This window comes from Paramormyrops kingsleyae, chromosome 4, assembly GCF_048594095.1.
Source record: "Paramormyrops kingsleyae isolate MSU_618 chromosome 4, PKINGS_0.4, whole genome shotgun sequence".
Taxonomy (NCBI): domain Eukaryota; kingdom Metazoa; phylum Chordata; class Actinopteri; order Osteoglossiformes; family Mormyridae; genus Paramormyrops; species Paramormyrops kingsleyae.
In genome coordinates this window covers 13,739,041-13,757,945 of record NC_132800.1, presented here as the reverse complement: position 1 = coordinate 13,757,945, position 18,905 = coordinate 13,739,041, and the positions used below count along the sequence as shown (strand labels likewise).

The window sequence follows — 18,905 nt, the reverse complement described above, 5'->3', positions numbered from 1 at the left end:
GCCCACGGCGATGAAAGAGGACCGCATTGCGGGGGTCTGCCGTGTAAAGCGGGCGCGTGACACGGCTGTGAGACCTCCGTCTGTTCTGCCACGTGTGGGAGGGAGCGCGGCCTATTAATGTGGCAGGCACAGCCTCCGGGGCACGATGGCGAGGAAGACAAGCGGCTGGCGGCAGAATGTTCTAGAACAAAGCCGGCCCGCCAAGAGGGCGAACTGCAGGAAAAAGAAATAATTAAGTTTGTGTATTTCTTTTTCTTTCTTTTTTTTAAATTATGCAAGCGGGCAAATCTTTTTAAAGGTCATGATGCAGAATGAAGGAAAACAGAGCGGCAGGAAGAGTGGGGGGGGGGGGGGGGCACGAGGCATATTATGGGAAGAAGTGCTGAATCTCTGGAAGGGCAGAGTGAGTGAAAGGCCGGCTCGCATACCATCACAGAGTGCAGCCAAGGGGAACGGACCCCGCCAGCCCACCCCAGCGCAAAGCCCATCGCCGCTCGCCCTGATTCATTTTGTTTCTTTCCCCACTGGAAAATCGCACGCTTTTGTCCCTAGTGGCAGCTTGTGATTCTACAGTCTAAGCCAAGTTGCCCAAGGGAAGGCCGCCCTCCAGGATATGACAGCAGGGCTCACCTTGGGTGTCAAACAGGCCACCGGAGTATGTGCCAGCACGCTACACTAGCACGCTACACTAGCACGCTACACTAGCACGCTACACTAGCACGCTACACTAGCACGCTACACTAGCATGCTACATGGATTTGGGGCTACCTGATAGGAGCCGGAGAGGTCTTCTGCAATCTCACGGGAACTGGTTACACAGGGCCTGGTTAAACGGGAACTGGTTAGTCTGGAGGGGCATCTTTTCCCATTAGTCTTTCCAAGAATATGTACGGGCCGAAATAAAAGAAAAAACAGATACTGTGCTGGCATTGTATTGGCACATGTTTCACAGCTGGCATGACGATGAAGGTTATAAGGAGCTCTCACAATCCTGCCCGTATAGCGCCATTCTTAGGTTGCCGTGCCAACACGTTAATCAATTCCCGGCGAACAGCCGGGCGATTTGCGTTCGGGCCCAGCTGTCGAGCCCTCCAGCTCAGAGACAGGCAGACGTCGCTGTGAGGTTTGCATCTTAAACCAGATAACAGGCAGAGCCCTTCTCTTCGAGACCCTTCCTGGAAGTCAGTGCTAGCTGGCCATTAAACACAGCGCCACCTGCTGCATCATCGAGAGCATTTCTTTTAGACATTGGAAGTCATAAGAAAAATCCATTACAAATAGGTAGGAGAACAGTAGTCCTACCCCCTATAGCTCATAGACCAATCAAACGCACAGCATTCCATATACCCAAGGCATCGGGCGTGGCCCCCAGCTCTCTATCCGTGGGTTGCGACCTTCTAACCTTGCATTTTTAATGCGACGTCATGCATAATGGATCATCGGAAATCAGGCCGGGTCTCCCAGAGAGAAATTATAAAGAGCGAAGGTGTTACACCGGTTAGCCATTATGCTAAAACAGTCCTTTTCCCACAATGCTCTGCCATAATGTTCTAATTGCCCGAGAGTCGTCTAAAAGACGTCTAAAAGTCCACTGGAATTAAAATTTTTGCAAAATGTAGGATTTCTTTGAAATAGGAAAAAGTGAAATCAGCTAAAAAGTTTTCTGTAGTATTTAAGGGGGTGTAAGCGGTGGGCTTCCATGACTCCCATGACAGCAGAGAAGCCTGTCAGCCTGGCCTGCTGCCCCCTGTCATGTCTGACTGTGGGGGGGGGGGCAATGCCCTGTCATCCTACTAGCTGAGATTAGCGATATACCGGGCTGTCAGACCTCTCCCTCCACCCCCCATTACACCCCCCCATGTTGCTGCCAGCACCCCCCACCCACAGCAGAAGTTTGTCCTACAATAAGATGACAGTGGGCCAGCATCCCTGTCTTCCTTTTACATAATTTATGGCCCCCTCCCCCGGGTGGCGCTGTACTCGAGGTCTGGCATCTGTTTTGTGTGCGTGACGGAGCAGCCTCTGTTCCCCCCCCCCCGTGACTGGCATCTGGCGGTCATGGCAAGGTTGCTTGTATCGCTTTTTATTTACGGACAGGATAATGTTTTGTCCAAGGCAGCTTTAGGGTGTGTGTGTGTGTGTGTGTGTGTGTCTGTGTTTGTTTTTTATTTAATTCTGTATGTGTCACACATTTTGAGGAAAAAGTGGCTTTTATCTTCTTGGTCGCTGAAATCCAGGCCGTTTTATTCCTCTCCAGCCTCACACGCACCTGGACGCCGTCGAGGGAATGAATCAGCGCCGGGCAGTGTGTGGCTCAGCAGGTTAGCCTGTTACCGGAAGGTTATCGGTTCAAATCCCGAGATCGGTGGAGTGATGTCACTATCGGGCCCTTGAGCAAAGGCCCTTAACCCCCAGTTGCTCCAGGCCCTGGCTGACCCCACTCTCTCAATTGTATGTCACTTTGGATGAAAGCGTCTTCTAAATAAATTAAATGTAAGAACAAATAATGTAAGGTCATTTAGTGCTGCTGAGTTCAGGACCCTGGATAGCACCCACACCCTGCATCATCAGCTCCCTGGACGGCCTCCGCACCCCCTCATGTTGCTGCCCCCCCCCCACCGGGTACATTAAATGCGGACTACAGCCTGAATACTTCAGTTAAGTGATTCGCCCTCTCAACCCGTTGTTTAATCAGCTTCAACTGGTGACTTGCATTATAATCTGCATTACAGGGGACGTGCTCTGTGCTGCTGCATTAAAACAAACACTGGCCTGATTGCGCCTATGCATTCCTGCAGGATGGGAAACTTCCCCGCTAGATGTCTGGATCACAAAAAGCAGGCTGTTTATAAAATGACACTGTAGCCTCACACCCGCATGGATTCGGGTTCTATTCCCGCTCTGTGTGGGCCTTGCATGTTCTCCCAGTGCTGTGTGGGTGTCCTCCAGGTTCTCCGGATTCCGCCCTCTGTCCAAAATCATGCGGTTATGTGAACTGATTCCTCCGGATTTTCCGCTCGGTGTGAGTGTGCCCTGTGACAGACTGGCATCCCAATCCAGGGTGACCCCTGCCTCATTCCCTGTGCATTCTGGGATAGGCGCCAGGCTCCCCAGAACCCCACTGGATAAGTGGTTATGGAAGATAGGTCTGTTCCTTCAAACAGCGGCCATCACTGTGGCAGTAATTGTAATTTGCATATCAGCAGCTTCCAGTTTTGAAATAATAGTATCAGTATCAATTATTCTGGGGTAGTTGTTGTAATAGGCATTTTTTCTGGATATCCTTCATTTAAAGAAGGGGTTTCCTTTTTTCTATGCTTTTAAATTCCAATTTTTTAAACTATCCCTAACATTGGCGCGTTCTGATGTCATATAAAAAAAATGGAAACGGTTAGATTTGTTAAATCTAGTGCCAGTACCCTCCCACCCCCGGATTAGCATGTTATACCTCCAGCACCTCTTCACGCAGCATCTTTCCGCCCTTCACTGGTGCAAGCAGGGGGCCACGAAGAATCCCATCAGCTGCGTCAGAGGGTCGACGTTCCTGCGTGCGCGTGGGTGGGTGGGTGAGACCCCAGCTGTCATCTGAACTAGAAGTGTACTGATCTTCACGGTTCCACTTAAGCTTCTTTCCATGCCGACGGGGTGATTCCGAAAAGGGAACGAGCTCGTGGAGGTCCAGAGCGCATTTCTGCGGCCCGTACACTTGTCGGCTTAATGACCCGTCTGTCACACACCCCCGGATCCCCCGCCAGCCTTAACGGGGGGGTCAAATCTTCCGTGTGTTTTGATCCCTGCAGTAAAAAAAAGCAGATTGTATTTTTCCCTCCTTTGAAAATGTATTCAGGTCTATTTTTTTTTCCCTTCTGTGCTGTTGCCTGTCTGAGGTTATATGAGGATCTGTTATTGAATGTAGATTTTATAGTTGATTTATGCAAGTTTGTGGCGTTTTTCAGAAGGTGCGAGAATTCTGAGTTTGCACTCCTTCCTTGTTCAACATCGGTACTGAGCCTGTTTTTCAGAAGGTAGGGGGTATATCTTGTCCCAATACACCCCCTCAACTTCGCTCTGGACCACTCCATTCAATGGTCTGAGGAGGGTGACCTTAGATCCTCAGAGAGGATGACATCAGCATCCGTCACAGTACAGAGTAAGATGCCAGACTGCGGCCGGGAGCCGGACGTCATCAGCATCCTGTTGCCATGGGCAACAGAGACTTTCTGAGTGACAGTGGTGGGATCCTAGTGTCTCTTTGTTTGTATATGGCCTGTCTTGAGTCCGTTAGGATAAACAGAAAAAAAACACTGACTGATCTGGTCAGGGGGACTAAGTTGGCTGCCAATTGTCAGCAGCAGATAACAAGTGATTTGTTTCTTCAGCAATTTTCAGATTCCCAGAGTAATATGAGTGAGGGAAACTTTTGTGGGGGCCGTTTATTTTCGGCATTGAAGGCAAGACATAAATCGGAATCTCTGCTTAGGCTCGAGCACCAGCAAAACAAGGGTGGGCATTGAAATGACCGCCTGTCATTATTGGTACCATTATTATCATTGTAGTTCTCATTATGTAAGAATAGAACGGAAGACTACAGCATTATGTGACTCTGTATGGGTACACAGCTGGAGGGTGAGGGAATAGACTGGAATATTCCATGACGCTGTTCTGGCTGGAAGATGAATGTCGGGAATTATGAGAACATCATGGTCTTTAGAAGCCATGCCTGCGTTCAAGGCTCTGACCCGTCTGGTTTTAAGTGTCGTTACGTTCCTGGAGTGACGTCGTTCTTCAGGTCTTACCGCTCAGGTTGATATCTGGCTCCATCTTTTTGTATGAATGGAAATGTTGACCGGCGAAGCTGTCTGTTATTCCTCAGACGTGCCTGCAGTTAGAGTACACACCAAAAACATTTTACCCTGCAGTAGGGACAGAAGCTCCCCCTGTTGGCTGAATTGTGTGGTGCGATTATTGGTCCCTGGCACACACAGTGACCATGAACTGTGTAATCACTTTTGCTCTTGACTTAAGTCAGGATTATTCTATAAATTTAAAAGGAGTCTTTTTTTTATAACTAACCCATCTCTAACCCCTGTTAGGACAGATAATTCAATCCGTTTGCCTGGAGGCAAAACTACCACTCATTGGTCGCAGTAGTCCAGATCTGAGCTCTTATGGGCCAGATATCTGCGAGGCTCCGGCGTGGCGGTTCAGATATCCGGGATGGCCTTTCTCCGTCTCTCACTCCCTGGAGGTGAACGACAGTTGACTGAAAGAGGCACTTCCACGGCAAACGCGTCCGCCGGAAAACGTTTCAACGAGGTCGCTCATCCGTCACTCTTTGGAGCCGGCTGTGTAATTAGTTTTCTTCTGACGGTTCTGACAGGGCGAGCTTTCCAGACCTCTGTGCATTGTGGGAAACGTCTTCCAATTCTCCCATTTCCCTCAGCGCCGGGCTGCGTCCTCAGCTCACGGACCTTAAAAAAAAATAATACATGCTCGAGCGAGCAGGCGGACCTACGGTCAGCTCACGGGAAGTGCTGTGGCGTCCAGCCGTGCGTGGAACACCGGAGTGCGCTAGGCTAATGTGATTTACGCGCTGAGAGGCTGTCTGAGGCCCCACTCCGGTTCGGTTATGCAAAGTGGGCTCTTATCTGGGCAATGAGGGCAGCAGTCAGTCCTGATTTAGAAGGAATGGCAGTGATTTTCAGGAGATGGGGCCATTTTTGGATAAGATCTGTCTTTTTGAGGTGGTTTTTAAGAGTCCGCATAATCTAGTTTGGCAGGCGAGCATTATCAGTGTACCTTGGAGAATCACTGAGGCCTTGCGACCAAAATGTACTCAAGGATTAAGAATTTAAGCAAACGGTTTACAGATCTTGGCGTATATCCAGGTCTGAGGGCTGCATGTATCCGTACGGATATTTGGGCATGGACCCCGTGGGTCACATCGACCAGGTGAGCGGGTATGAGGAACATTACGTTACGTTACGTTACGCTACGCTACGTTAAGGTCATTGCGGAGAGCTGCTTCACGGGAACGCTCGGGTTAAGCCTCTCCCCTGGACAGCTGCCCGGCTAATTAAGCCCACAGAATGATAACGGACGGCTAATTAAACTGGCGGTGTTTCCCCGGGGTGCGGAAATCCACACGGGCCCATTCCAGCAGCATGGGGGCGGAGGGGAGTGATGTCGTTCGCAGAATCACAGGCCTCTGAGAAACGCACCTAGATCTCTTCCACTTCTGTGAGCAGCTCGGGATAAAACTGTCCGTTCACTCTAGTGGTTAATATTTTAGGATTTGGATTCTTAACTAGTTATATCTTCTTGAGCAGAAATAGAACAGTAGTGGGGGTTTTTTTTTGGGTAGATGCCTGGAAGCCAGCAGTGTGGAGAGTGGAAGGAGACAGTGCGGATGAAGGAAAGCTGTACAGTCAGGGTGGAGAAGATGCAGAGAGTCAGGGTGGAGAAGATGCAGAGAGTCAGGGTGGAGGAGGAGCAGAAAGTCAGGGTCGAGTAGGAGAACAAAATCAGGGTGGAGGAGGAGCACAGAGTCAGGGTGGAGTAGGAGAACAGATGAGGGTGAAATAGGAGCAGAGTCATAGTGGAGTAGGAGAACAGATCAGAGTGGAGTAAGAGCAGATAGTCAAGGTGGAGTAGGAGAACAGATCAGGGTGGAGTAAGAGCAGAGAGTCAGGGTGGAGTAGGAGAACAGATCTGGACAGAGATGAAGCAGAGAGTCATAGTGGAGGAGGAGAACAGAGTCAGAGTAGAGTAGGAACAGAGAGTCAGGGTGGAGTAGGAGAACAGAGTCAGAGTAGAGTAGGAGCAGAGAGTCAGGGTGGAGTAGGAGAACAGATCAGGGCAGAGTAGGAGCAGAGAGTTAGGGTAAAATGGGAGAACAGATCAGGGTGGAACTGGAGCACAGAGTCAGGGAGGCGCACTCTCCAGAGAGGGTGGGGATAACACATACAACCCCAGTGAAGATAAAAAGACATTTGCACAACGGCTGTGTAGCATAGTCATCCGGGATGCACTAAAGCCTCTACCTGCCTCACCTTTGATGTCCGTGCAGGAAGTCGGGACATCCTTTCAAGTGGCATTCAGGTCTCAGCCTCTTGTTCTTATTTTTGTGTCACATTCAAACATTTCAGAAAGACAGACTATAGTTTCTGAATGGCTGTAAACATGATGGGGGTGGAGGGGGAGCCTTAGGGAGCAGCACTGTGACACCACACCTGCAGGGTTGGGGGTCCAAACTATAGCGCCATGTGTGCTGAACTTGCATGCCCCCCCCCCCCCCCAGGTTTGCACAGGTTATTCTCTAGGTACATGTGTTTCCTCCTACGTCCAAAAATATTCATTTAGGTGAACTTGGCCTCTGTGTGTGTGTATGTGTACGTTGTTGTATGTGCCCTGCGAGGACCTGGCATCCCATCCAGGGTGTCCCCTGCCTTGTGCCCTGCGAGGACCTGGCATCCCATCCAGGGTGTCCCCTGCCTTGTGCCTCATGCTTCCTGGAATAGACCGCAGGCTCACCTTCACCCTGTACTGGAAAAGGGATTATTTTAGATGGATGCGCCATGCTGATTATTTTATTAAAGTGTAAGTCTTATTCTCCTCATTTTCTTTGGCAATCGCTCTGTCAGCCGACACACTTCATTGAGGCTTTAGCGGATTGGTGAATATGGTAAAATGCAGGAGAGGTGTATGTGCCGAGTAATGAATCAGGCTGGGGTGCAGCTGAGGAGTGATCCATCGTCATTTGGTGACAGAGACAGAAAACAAGCCCAGTCACCAAACCGGGACAGAAATATAGCAGAATCAGAATTCAAAAGTTGGAGTCAAGCAAACAGGATATGGCCTTGCAGACGCATAGGGCATGTAGATGTTTGTGGCAGTAAACTAGGGAGAAGTGTCATCGATATTCGGTGAAGGATGATCGGCAACAGGGCATCTGGTCGCTTGGAAGATCCAGGCTGGATGGTGGATCCCGGAATCAGGGACCTGACACCCAGGTCCCATAAGACTGAAGACTAATTTATCTGTTTGATTGAAGGGCTGAGAGAACCAAGGGAGAAGCCAAGATCACAGGTGAAAGGAATTGCCAGCTTAGCCAGACCTTTCAAAATCAGTCTGTTTCTCAGCCCAGTGCTCAAGGACCACCAGCAGTCCACATTTTTGCTCCCAACACAGTTTGTACTAGCTATTCAGAGCTTTTAATTGGCTGGGAGCTGGGCGGGAGCAAAAATATGAACAGCCTGGGTCCTGCAGGACTGCCTTGGGAAGCACTGATTGGGAAACACACACACGCACACACACACGCACGCACATGCACAAGCACATGTGTATACATTAGTCACTGGGACATGACGGATCAGTGGGAGGTAGTGAATCGTTTTTCTAGTTGGGTTTTAGATTGGAATCCCATCCCTCCTGTGTATGTAGATTGTTTCTTGTTTGCACAGGTTTCTGCTGAGTATGGATGGATTGATTGATTTATAGTCATTGGCAGCTGTACTATATTTGGTTATCGAAGATTTCCATATGTAATATTAGTACAGTGTCAAATTTTCTATATTTTACCAAAAAGTCCACCTTGATTTTCCTTTTCCTTAAAAATCTGGCACTTCCTCTTAAATGTTAATATATTCTTTAAAAAAAAAAGGACAGGACACATAATAGATTAGCCTGTGAATATCCTTCTTCATCTACAATTCAGCACACAGAGCTGAGCCTTCAAATTAATAATGGTCCATTTTTATAGATGTCGGGATTATTACAGTGATAACAGGGCGGCTCGTGATACATCCAGGAACGGGGTGATAAACTAACTCTATCATGTGAGATTGGCTCTATTTTTAATGCATCAGCTAACAGAGGACAGGCTACGTTCTGTTCATTACGTTACCTTGAATTAGCTCATTACTCTGCATTGGCGTGTCACTCTGCATTAGTGCGTTACCCTGTATTGGCGCATTACCCTGCATTAGTGCATTACCCTGCATTGGTGTGTTACCCTGCATTAGTGAGTTACCCTGCATTAGTGTGTTACCCTGCATTAGTGCATTACCCTGCATTGGCACGTTACCTTGAATTAGCTCATTACTCTGCATTGGCGTGTCACTCTGCATTAGTGTGTTACCCTGTATTGGCGCATTACCCTGCATTAGTGCATTACCCTGCATTGGTGTGTTACCCTGCATTGGCACGTCACCCTGCATTGGCGTGTTACCCTGCATTACTGCGTTACCCTGTATTGGCGCATTACCCTGCATTAGTGCATTACCCTGCATTGGTGTGTTACCCTGCATTGGCACGTCACCCTGCATTGGCGTGTTACCCTGCATTACTGCGTTACCCTGTATTGGCGCATTACCCTGCATTAGTGTGTTACCCTGCATTGGTGTGTTACCCTGCATTGGTGTGTTACCCTGCATTGGTGTGTTACCCTGCATTGGTGCATTACCTTGCATTGGTTGCCTTTCTGTTTACCTAGATCCCTGTATCAATGTCCTTTGTGATGTTTTCAACCGATTTCATTTGCTCTCCCATGCTGACTTATAGTCAGGGGGCTCACTTCTACCGTCCCGACTTTCATGTCGATTGCGAGGAAGCTAATTGTTAAACGTCATGATTTCAACAGGAATGGATCATTTTGGGAGAAATGACATGGTGAATTATTTTATGTTAAAGTCACAGGTGGGGGGTAACATTATAAGCTGTTTTATGCTCTTTGAGGAGGGTTCACTCTGAAGTAAACCTTGCGTCATTAATCTCCACCCCAGTTTGAGTCAGGGGCTCCCAAAATCCCAGAGCAAGCATCCATCTTTGACACCAAAATGAATTTTGGCTGCGCATGTTATTGGAACGGTGGAGGCCCATGTAGGAAATAATGTTGAATTTTCACGCCTTTGTGTTTTTTGTGTGTGCGTGTGGCTTTAATGTGTTGCTCTGCTTCCAATGCACACTTTCATCAATCACACTAGAATAACATGTCGAGGCGTCCAAACGCCATGCACCAGCGATAGCTTCTATTTTCCCTATAAATAATGAAGAGCATAAATAATGTGTTGTCCATCAATCAGCACTGCCGTCATTTTCCCACTGTAAGGGTATGTCAGAACAAGGGTTGCTAAGCAACGGCTCTTGGTGGGCTAACTTTTTTACCAGTGCGACGGACGCCAGCCACGGAGTCCCGATGGCGACCTGCCGAACTGCCAAAAGGCGGGGCTCATTTTGCCTATACAGTGGTACCTCGGTTCTCGAACTTAATCCGTTCCGGACTCCGGATCGAATCCTAAAAAGTTCGAGTTCTGATCGAATTTTTCCCATAAGAAATAATGGAAAACCAATTAATTGGTTCCCGGCCCCCCAAAATTACACCTTAATATGTTTTGTTTTTTTTTTCATTTAAACACAAAATGAACAAGATAAAACAAGAAGAGCATTTTTTTTCTTAATGGCTTCCAAAACGATAAAGATCTTATCCCAACATTACCCCTGTCCTGCCCCGATCCGATCGTCCGCTCCTTCCGTGTGCCACGCCCCCTCGTTAACCTCCTGTGCGATCCCCATGTGATCAGCTGTTTCTGGTTGTCGTCATTAGTCCTCTGTATTAAGTCCGCGTTTCAGTTTGTTTCCTCAGTCAGGTCATTAGGTGCGTTCGACTTATAGCGCTGGCTTAAAGCAACGCATTCTGATCCTGACGCAATGCATTACGGTTAGATGCATTGCGACCTCTCACCCGGCTGCACAAACTGGACCCGCCTCCGTGACGACACACCTTTGCCCTTATTGGCTGTAAGTTAGTACACGTAAGTTAGTGGTTTATTTATTGTTAGTTACTGTAATGTTGCGCTGCTTTATTTGGTTAATCGTCCAGTCTGTGAAGAAGGCATTCAAGTAAGAATTGCATTGTAGTATGACTCATTTCCTGACGTGTACAATTTATATTAGGTCAGCGTTCACGGTTCGACTTCTGATATTCAGATCAAGTAATGCGAGTTCTAGTGAGTTCGAGAACCGAAGTACCACTGTACAGTCATCTCCCACTATATCGCGGTTCAGCTATCGCGCCCCTGCTATTTCGTGGATTTTTCCCTGACCCGTCAGAGTTCTCTGCGTATCGCGTACCTTGCTTGTGGTGCGATTGTTTTCGTTTTTTTAACCCCTGCGATGGCTCCTGAGCGTTCCACATCTTCAAAGCCTTCTGGTAGTAGTGAGCCTAAGTGCCAGAGCAGGACCTTGACCATTCAGGAGAAGGTAAAACTCCTGGATATGCTTCAGGAAGGAAAGCGTTACGCGGACGTCCCTCGCCATTATGGCTTGAATGAATCGATGGTATGATACATCAAGAAGGGTGAAAATAATATAAAACAGCTAAATATGTTTTTATTTTTATATATTCCATTATGTATACAGAGATCTATATATACATAGAAATACATTACATGTTATCATTATTATTATTATTTTTAATAAGTTTACATTGGTTTAAAGCGTGTTGGAGGGGTATTTTAAGGCTTAAACTATAAAAAATGTTTATTTATACAGTCTTTCTATATCACGGATTTTCACTTAAGAATTACATTGTAGTATGGCTCTGGGGTGTGCTCCCTGGAGCACAATGTCGTTGAAGAATTTATGCCTCTGCTGCCTACAAGACAACTACCTCCACCTCCGGCAACTACCCTCCAACCTGCCTGCCCTTGGCTCAACACGATGCCTCGCCATCCATCCTGCGGCTGTGTGTCTATTAATCCTGCCATCGTGCATCAAGCACCACGTGCCTGCACCGGTTGGCCGCTGCATTGAGACTGATATTTCAACCCCTGTATTAGCTTAGTCATATCTTCTTGTTTGTTTGACTCATCTGCCGGCCCCTGGAGGATGGGCTCCCCCTTTGGGTCTGGTTCCTCCCAAGGTTTCTTCCTCTTAGGGAGTTTTTCCTTGCCACCGTTGCCTTTGGCTTACTCAATGGGGGGTCCTTACGAGGCAGAAATGTAAAGCGCATTGAGACAATGTAATGTTGTGATAATGCGCTATATAAATAAAATTGAATTGAATTGAATTGATGGGTCTGGAACGCATCTTCCGCGATAGGCGGGAGATCACTGTACAGGGGCATGGTCATAGTGGTATTGATTGGCCCCCGGAGGGCACCCTCCCCTGTCACTCACCGATTCAAAACATATCACTGGCTAAGGCTGGCCCCTCTATATGAATTATGCTCCCTCTTAAGTCCGCCACCTAGAATCGTCCCTGTACCTAGATAGTCCTGGTTATTAACACATTCCATACTGGTCTCTCACCATTTGGATATCAGGGCATTTCAGGAGAAAAGTTACTATGGATCTCACGAAAGTCCTGGGTGCAACGTAACGCACCACTTTTCAAAAATTGTATACAATCGATTAGAAAAAGATGTGACACTTTGTTACAACTCGATCCCTAGTGGCAAACACCTCACGGCCCAGCATTTTCGGCAAATAATGCAAATACATTTGTCCTGCATTTGTTTTTTAGCATTCTTTCAGGATAATAGCAGATTGGCTTACAGGAGTATTATTTAGAATACCGCGTTATCTAGCGGAGGCAGTCAGGAAGTGTGTGGGCTTGAAATGACCCCAGGTGCTGGGTTGGCAGTCATTCACCAGATGATGAAAGCTGGCGTCCCTTTGCCTTATCTTTCCTCCCCAATCTCCCTACCCCTTTATCCTCCGGCGCCGCGTGAAGCCATGTGTTGCGTCCAACCGGGGTGACTGCAACAGGAATGCCTCAGATGGAGGTCTGGGAGCCGACCGCATGCTGGAGAAGGGAAAAGAAAACAGCGATTGGTCATTTGGAGACTCAGAATAATTAAAGACCCATAAATAAATCAATGCATGTGTCTCGGAAAAAAAGAAGCAGCAGAGCAGGTACAAATCGTGCACAGACCGCCTCGGGGTCAGCCTGTCAGCTTTACCGTAGTGCTGTTACCTCCCCGCCACCGATGATGAATGTGTATGAATAAGCGAGGGTCTGTTTAATCAGGGATGTAATTTGCCCATTCTCTGTATTAATTATACCCCAGTGACAAAGACGAATCCGTGTCACATTTTGTAACTGTGTTATGAAGGTGTTTCTGGGGTCCGTAATATTCAGGTAAAGCCGGGAGGATGATGTCATTGGGTTATATCAGGAGGGGGTTGACTCAGGGGCAGACTTGTTGTTTCTGGGGCTCCGCTCAAGCAGCCACTTGGGGGAGGGGGGGGTGCGTCCCTCCAGTGTACTGACAGTTTGTGGCTCTGAAACCTTGGTGGTCCCATGCATATACATGAGTCTAATGGCGGTAGACACAGCCACTGGAAAGACTCGCCCACAAGATAACATGAATACTTGAGAAACAGCAGAATGAATGTGTCATAATGGGCTCAACCAATGGGGAAGATCGAGGGCTGTGATGTCACGCGTGTGCCACAATCAGCCTCTGAGGGTTTGGGCGTCTGCCTCCGAGAGGCACCAGGAGGAAACTGAAATCGTCCAGGTGCTGGCCCCAGCTTAGCCTTCCTGCCTTCCTCATCTCCCATTCACTCTCCTTCTTCCCCTGCCTGTTCTCCTCGGCGGCTTGAAGTGAGCCGCTGCCCCCTGAGGCGGTGGATCCACGTCCAGAGTCGACCTTATTAGCAGTTGTGAGAGAGACGGAACGATATCCTATAATATCAGAAAGAAAATCGAAGACAGAGTCGCCGACTTTGCTTAAACGGAAACCTTTAGGGTGGAAAGCTTCTGTTCTCTCCCACCTTCAGCCCAGCCCTAGCTCATCGCAGAGGCAGGTTAGATGATCATGCACGAGAACTAGAGGCAGCAACGGAGTGGTACGCTACTATCAGGATGCACATTTTACGAATCAGTTGTGTGTTTTACCCCAATAGCTGGGAAAGAGGGAGGGTAACCCTCAGCCTGACTTCCGCCGAGGTTAAACGAAGGAGACGGTCTCTGAGGGAGGCGGTGAACGGTACCCTCTGCTATAGCCAGCCCTATTCCCCACCCCCCGACCGACTCCCCGAGCCAAGTGCATAGCTTTGGTTTCCACATCCCCCTCCCCTAAACACACATGGTACTCCCACAGTATTGGTAGGGATGTGTCCCCACCGCCCTGCCCACGCCCTGTCCCCGAGCGACAGGAACCAATCTGCGGCGTCACTGGAGAATGTCGGAAGCTCCCGGCTTCTCACAGAATGCTCTAAAATCCGGCCATCAGAGGTGACAGCAGGGAATCTTCATAATTCATGGTGCATCAATAAAACAGCTCATGGGTAGTTTAGAGTAGATGACGGACTGACTGTAGACAGGTGTTGATACATTAACAGGCGACCATACGCTGAGCAATAGCTGTTACTCTTTGGGTAGAAGCTGCCCAGTGCTTTCATCCTTACTGCAAGGGTTATGGGTATTTAGATTGTTTTTCTCAGAGGCTTAATGTTTAAGTCTTTTTTCCCTCAATTGCCTGTAGCCCCTGTTTTATTCCTTCACTGCCTTTTCTATTGTTTGTACTCCATTACTGCCTGCTTGATGTTATTCTTATTTTAATTTTAATGTATTATTTTGTTTTAACTTTTTATTTTTTTGCTTGTGTAGTGCATCAGGTTTGAGATATGCACATTACAAATAATAATAATTATAATAATTATTATCTGTGTTGTTTTTTTTGTCGTTCTATAATAATACAATGCTGATTATTATTAATAACATTAATATGAATAGGGTGATGCATATTCAAACACTGACAGGTCCAAGGCCTGGTTTGCCTGGACCCTGCTGGGCTCCACTCCCAGTTTGCTGTGCTGTCTGCCTTCTCACTGATGTATACCCCTGATCAGCCTAATGGTGACCTGGTCCCTCCCTATCTGTGTACGATCACTTCCACATTCTACAATTGGGCTCTGCGGTTATGCACTTGACTGATAAAACATATTATTACGCGCCAGTTTGTTTGACAAACAGCACCGAGCGCATGCATCTGGCCTCGCCGATGCCGCCTCACCCCGTCACCGAGGTGGTATATTAGCAGGAAGGATGTCTGGGCGCTTTGTTCTCAGAAACCGTGCAGGCAGACAGACTGAGACGTTTAATAGACTGTTTTAAACCGTCACTCGCCTCTGTTTCCTTTCTAAACGTGTTTAAATGGATTACCTTTGTCCAAATCTAGTGTCAGTGCTTCAGGAAAAAGGGGACAGTAATCTCAGTGCTGCTCAGAAAGGGCATGTAGTCTCACTGTTACAGCAATATGGCTTGATCATCACAGGATTGTAGGAAGAGGGCCAGCTTCCTGTTGCTGGTCATCGGTAAACCCAGGGCTGTGAATCTGTGGGCCTTGTGTCCGAATCTGGCCCCTTCAATGGACCCTCTTTGTTATTGGGCTCCCACACTGATCAATAAATGGCCAGGTTGCATTTTATTTGACCATGCTTGTTACCCACCTTTATGAGAAAGAAGCAAGACTGTAAATCATTTAAGAGTCGGGCGCGCTGGAATTGTTCATGCAAGCCAGAGACATCTAGTCCTGCTCTCTCTATCGCTCTTGGAAATGTCACGTCAAATTGCCGTTCGCATTTAAAGGGCTGCATGTTGTCGTTGGTATCAGCAGTTTCAACTGGAGAGAATTGGAGGGTAATAATCCCGCTCGTTTTCACATCCCGGCAGGTCCTCATCGGCCTGGAAGGCCCTACTAAATCTCCCACATCCTTCACAGGATGAGTGTGGAGCCGGGGCTGTCCGACCCTGCAGGAGCAGCATACGGCTCAGGTGTGAATACCTCGTGGTAAACCGCCAGTGCACGGAAGTGCACGGAAGTGGCCTTATTGTGTAATGAAAAGGCATCTAGGCTACCAATCAGAAGCTTTTGTGCACCACAGGTTTTTATTATTATTACTTTTACATTTATTTCATAAACTGTAGATTTGTTATTCTTATTAAGCACTGGAAAGTTCAGTGAACGACTATATGAAAATATAATGAAACAAGTTTAATTTATAACATGGAAAGAGTAAATAATAGTGCATGCCAGACATCCTATTAACTGATTGTGTGGTGATGGCAAGTCAAATTCTAGGCTGGCCTTTAAATGAACTAGTTAACTATTTCATTCCTTGGAACACAGCAGTATTTTATGTCCCTTGAAGGAAGAATGCCTTGAATTTTCTCTGCTGTTACTTTGATGAATCAAGGATGTGACATTTTCTTGCTAATAAAGGTACTTGAATGGTGAACATACTGTAAATGTATTTGTTAGCAAGGAATATACAGTGAATGTTAAGTAAATACTAAGTGAGTAACATGCAAATGTTCAGTGTGTGAAATTTTGACAGGTACTGTAGTGTACTACTGTCTGATCGTCAGATTTTTTCACAGTGGGTTTAATGTGGTCTTATTGCAAGAAAAACAAATTAACAAATTATTTTGGCTCACCATTACAAAAGCAGGGGCTGACAGTGTTAGGTGAACGGGGTCTGTAAGTCTCAGTGTTACAGAAAAAAGGCCTAATAGTGCTATAGGAAGAGGACAGAGTCTGTTATCTTCACTGTTAAATAAAGAGTCAAATTGCACCTTTCCGGATTGCAGCTCCGCCCCCTTATGTCCAAATCGCACCTTGCTGGAGTGCAGCTCCTCATCCTTCAATGTTAACCTTTTTTTCGTAATGTCCCAAATTTTTCAGAGTGAACAGTTTAATAAAAGGTCAATTTTGCGCTAAAAGGAATGTTTTGTCCTCAGCTTTAATGACAATTTTCTTTAGTAGCTCTGACCAGACAATTATTCCTTGAGTGGATGAGACATTCCTACATGACACCTTGATTTCTGTCTCATGTATTTTGTAGTTTTTACTTATTTCGCTTACCGTACCACAGCCAGAACTTTACTTACCGGCAGGGGCAAAGCACCAAACTGTAACAGTGTAATTACAGAGGAATTCAAAAGAGAAATACAAAAAAGTAAACTAAAGTACAATGTAAACAGCTAAAAATCACCAAGCTAAGCATGCCTCATCAGTCATACTGTGGTTAAATGAGGATATTACACTTTGCTGGGAAATGATCTAAAAACACTGTCTGTTACATTAACTGTTAATAAGATGCTTACTAGCTTCATGGAATCAGGTCCTGCTTTGTTATATGGTCGTGCTCGTTATGAATGACTGCTAACTGGCCAGTTTACAAGCTAACTTACGTTACTGCAATGTACTGTTTAGTACTTTAGGGTCACCTGCTTTATGAATGAAACCCGTCAGCATGGAGCACTGCAGTATAACTGTACAGCTGCAGTGGGACAGCAGGAAACAGGCAGACAAGCAGATAAAGCAGAACTTATCATGCACATTATTATATATTTATGTAACAGCAACAGGAATTAAAATTAGAAACGAAAATCAAATTATTCCCGGGGCTTATGGAGGCCCCCACCCAGACAGGGCCCTGGTTAGTCAGGTCCCCCATTACCTGCAGTCCAATGCCCCTGTTTACTAGATAAACTCTAGGTATGACGTGTTTAAGAAGCAAACTGAGAATAACTTGACATTTTTATTCATTTTTATAGGGACATTACGAACGAATAAGTAAGAATATTACTTGTAGTGATAAGCCGAGTACTGTTTAACCACACGATTTGTGCAATACCCATATCAAAGAAAAATAACTTTTTGATCACATTTGTTCATTTTGTATCGCTTTGAAGTGGTAAAAAAACATAATGAACATACTGCATTGTTAAGACTGTGATTATAAATACATATGATAACTAATAAACTAATGTACAGAGCGGCTAATTGAGGAAACCGCCCCCCCCCCCCCCCACTCTATATCTGACAGGGCTCCCCCTCCTCTCTGATTCTGATTACACTCCTCGTTGCAGTATCAGTGTAGCACAGACACGACCTTCGCTATCCGCTCCTCGTTGCAGTATCAGTGCAGCACAGACACGGCCTTCGCTATCTGCTCCTCGTTGCAGTATCAGTGCAGCACAGACACGGCCTTCGCTATCCGCTCCTCGTTGCAGTATCAGTGCAGCACAGACACGGCCTTCGCTATCCGCTCCTCGTTGCAGTATCAGTGCAGCACAGACACGGCCTTCGCTATCCGCTCCTCGTTGCAGTATCAGTGCAGCACAGACACGGCCTTCGCTATCCGCTCCTCGTTGCAGTATCAGTGCAGCACAGACACGGCCTTCGCTATCCGCTCCTCGTTGCAGTATCAGTGTAGCACAGGCACGGCCTTCGCTATCCGCTCCTCGTTGCTGTATCAGTGCAGCACAGACACGGCCTTCGCTATCCGCTCCTCGTTGCAGTATCAGTGCAGCACAGACACGGCCTTCGCTATCCGCTCCTCGTTGCAGTATCAGTGCAGCACAGACACGGCCTTCGCTATCCGCTCCTCGTTGCAGTATCAGTGTAGCACAGGCACGGCCTTCGCTATCCGCTCCTCGTTGCAGTGTCAGTGTAGCACAGACATGGCCTTCGCTATCCGCTCCTCAGAGCCTTGCAGAAAGTCTCCCCAGTTTCTGCTCCCCACTGAGGCTTCATATACCATACCTGCAGTTCCCAGCATGCCCCACCAGATCCAGATGGGGCCACTTCCTGCCACATTATGGAGCCTCCGTGCTGCTTTAATAAGCGATGGGATGTCAGAACCCTCCCCCCCCCACTCCCGTGTAATGAAATCCCGCTAATGACAGCCCCGTGGACTTGTTCCTGTTTGGAAATGCAGTGTGTAGATCTGTGTCTGAACAGACTGAATCCCTGAATGGGGCAGCCTCTCGTGGACTTGATGGTTGCCAGGTTACGAGCGTCATATGAATGAAGGCCCTGTTCATTCATTCATTCTTCGCCATGTCGGCTTCATTCTTGAGACTTTTGCCCCCAAATGGTGAAGCGCAGT

The 18,905-nt window shown here is 47.3% G+C and overlaps 1 protein-coding gene across 2 annotated transcripts in view; it reads left to right on the top strand.

Moving 5' to 3' along the window:
- The first annotated feature begins 15,681 nt into the window (after window positions 1-15,681).
- dlgap1b (discs, large (Drosophila) homolog-associated protein 1b) overlaps window positions 15,682-18,905 on the top strand; it is a 47,322-nt gene continuing 44,098 nt past the window's right edge. Inside the window, exon 1 of one of the 2 annotated variants that reach the window (XM_023840449.2) lies at window positions 15,682-15,783. The gene's annotated coding sequence lies outside the window, so the exon portion shown is untranslated. The remainder of the gene's footprint in view (window positions 15,784-18,905) is intronic. The other variant, XM_023840450.2, reaches the window with a different exon arrangement.